Consider the following 3,361-nt stretch of genomic DNA (forward strand, 5'->3'; position numbering starts at 1 on the left):
GTGGTGATGTCTTGTTCTGCCGCCCAGGCTGGAGTGCAGTGGCATGATCTCGGCTCATTACAACCTCCACCTCCTGGGTTCAAGCAATTCTTCTGCCTCAGCCTCCAGTGTAGCTGGGATTACTGGTGCATGCCACCGCATCTGGCTAATTTTGTATTTTTAGTAGAGCCAGGTTTTCACTGTGTTGGCCAGGCTGGTCTTGAACTCCTGACCTCAAGTGATCCACCCTCCTCGACCTCCCAAAGTGCTGAGATTACAGGTGTGAGCCACCAGGCCTGGCTGTTTTTTTACTTTATTTTTTTTAATTTCACAAAATCCTTATGGCCTAACCCTAAAATAGTACAAAAGAAAGAAGAGAATTCAGAGAGGTGTGGCTCTAGCTTAGCTAATGATGACCCAGTACAAATTCACTATAATTACTGTTAAGTGTTGCTTTCAGAGTGGCCAAATAAAGTTTATTCCAGTAATACATACAAAGGTAAACATTAGAAAATCTACTAAAGTAGGCTGGGCGTGGTGCCTCACACTTGTAATGCCAGCACTTTGGGAGGCTGAGGTGGGTGGATCACCTGTGGTCAGGAGTTCAAGACCAGCTTGGCCAACATGGTAAAACCCTGTCTCCACCAAAAATACAAAAGTGGTGTCAGACGTCTGTAATTCCAGCTACTCTGGAGGCTGAGGCAGGAGAATCGCTTGAACCCAGGAGGCGGAGGTTGCAGTGAGTCAGGATCGTGCCACTGCACTCCAGCCTGAGCAACAAGGTAAGAGTCTGTCAAAAGAAAATAAAAAAAAGAAAGGAAAGGAAAAGAGAAAGAAAAGAAAGAAAGAGAGAAAGAAAGAAAGTCTACTAATATAGATTTTAAAATAAAAAAAAATGAAAAAAAAAAGACCCTCAGCAGTTAATTGGGAATACCATTGGTTTTCTTTGTTTGTTTTTTGTTTTTTTGAGACAGCATCTCACTCTGTCATGCAGGCTGGAGTGCAGTGGTGCAATCTCAGCTCACTGCAACCTCTGCCTCTCACGTTCAAGCAATTCTCGTGCCTAAGCCTCCTGAATAGCAGGGACTGCAGGTGCAAACCCCCATGGCCAGCTAAATTTTGTATTTTTAGTAGAGACAGGGATTCACCATGTTGGCCAGACTGGTCTCCAACTCTTGAGCTCAAGTGATCCATCCGCCTCAGCCTCCCAAAGTGCTAGGATTACAGGTGTGAGTCACTGCTCCAGCTAGGAATAACATTTGTTATGGACTGAATGTGTGCCTCTAAAATTTATATGTCGAAGCCCTAACACCTAGTGTTACTGTATTTAGAGATAGGAACTTTAGGAAGGGTCCCTCCATTGGAATCCCTTTTAAGACGAGGAAAGAGACACCAGACCGCTCTGTCTCCATCATGTGAGGACACAGTCAGAGGGTATGGCTACAAGCTGGGAACAGAGACTTCCACAGAAACTAAATTGGCCAAAATCTTGATTGTGGACTTCCCAGCTTTCAGAATTGTGAGAAATAAATTCCTACCGTTTAAACCACCCAGTCTATGATATTTTGCTGTGATTTAAAAAAAGTCTAAAACTTGTAAGTGGTCTAAGATGCCATTCATACTTCTGAAAAGTGTGGATTTCATTGCCAATGTAATGAAACAAGAAGAAGAAATGAGGCGTAAATATAATGAAGAGACAAAGTTATTTTTAGATAAGATTGCCTATGTAGGGAAATGACATTGAATAAATTAAAAATAACATTGAATAAACTAAATTCTAGTAAAAGTTCAAAAAGTAAAGAATTTAAGATAAATATACAGAGTCTAAGAATGCTAGAATACAAAAAAGCAACTCCAGATAAAGACTTAACTAAAAAACAAAACTACAAACTCTTGGAGAGTAATAAAGTCTTAATCAATGTGTGTCAAGACAAAAATAGTGTCAATCAGATATGAGAGGTAGGAAAGAAAAGTTAAACATTTCATTATTTGCAGATAACATGCTGTCCACAAAGAAAATTCAAAGGAAGCTACAATTATTATAACTAATCAAAGAATTTAACGAAGTTGCCAAACATAGGATCAATTAATAGTGATTCTTTTTTTTTTTTTTTTTTTTTTGACAGAGCCTCGTTCTATCACCCAGGCTGTCAAGCGATTCTTGTGCCTCAGCCTCCTGAGTAGCTGGCACTACAGGCCCATGCCACCACCCCGACTAATTTTTTGTATTTTTAGTAGAGACAGGGTTTCACCATATTGCCCAGGGTGGTCTTGAACTCCTGAGCTCAGGCAATCCTCCCACCTTGGCTTCCCAAAGGGTAACAGTGACTCTTTAAATCCACAGTAGTCAACTAGAAAATGTAACAGAAAAAAACTGTATTCACAGTATGAAGAAATTCCAAAGTACTAAAAACAAAAAAGAGATGTGTAAGACCTTTGTGGAGAAAAATTATAAAACATTATCAACAGACATGAAAGACCTGAAGAAACGGAGCTATATTATGACAGTTGTATCCAGTATTATAAAGATGTTGTCAGTTATTCCTAGATTAACCTATAAATACAACATAACACCAATTAAAATCCCCACAGGACTCAGAAAATTTATAAACTGGCTGCTAAAACTCTACAGAAAGTCCCAGAATAGGGAAGTTTTTTCTTTTTTTTTTTTTAGATAGAGTCTTGCTCTGCCACCCAGATGCAGTGACACGATCTTGGCTCACTGCAACCTCTCCCTCGTGGGTTCAAGTGGTTCTCCTGCCTCAGCCTCTAGAGTAGCTGGAATTACAAGCACCTGCCACCACGCCCAACTAAATTTTGTATTTTTAGTAGAGATGGGGTTCCACCATATTGGTCAGTCTGGTCTTGAACTCCTGACCTCAAGTGATCTGCCTGCCTCAGCCTCCCAAAGTGCTGGGAGTGCTGGAATTACAGGTGTGAGCCACTGCGCCCAGCTGAGAAAGTACTTTTTTTTTTGAGATGGAGTCTCACTTTGTCACCCAGGCTGGAGTACAGTGGTGCAATCTCGGCTCACTGCACCCTTCATCTCCCTGGTTCAAGCGATTCTCCTGCCTCAGCCTCCCAAGTAGCTACGATCACAGGCTCCCACCACTACGCCCAGCTAATTTTTGTACTTTTAGTAGAGAATGGGTTTCGCCAGGCTGGTCTTGAACTCCTAGCCTCACGATTCGCCAGCCTCGGCCTCTCAAAGTGCTGGGAAAAAATTGTATTCACAGGTGTGAGCCACCGCACCCGGCCTGAGAAAATACTTTTAACATATGTATTGACTAATACAGTCTTCATAGGATGGCAGTTCACAAAATGTTAGCATGATCTGAAGGTGTTTTTGGACCTCTTATGTCCAAAAGCCACCTAATGGACA

Source organism: Cebus imitator, unplaced genomic scaffold, assembly GCF_001604975.1.
Source record: "Cebus imitator isolate Cc_AM_T3 unplaced genomic scaffold, Cebus_imitator-1.0 Scaffold92, whole genome shotgun sequence".
NCBI classification, from domain to species: Eukaryota; Metazoa; Chordata; class Mammalia; order Primates; family Cebidae; genus Cebus; species Cebus imitator.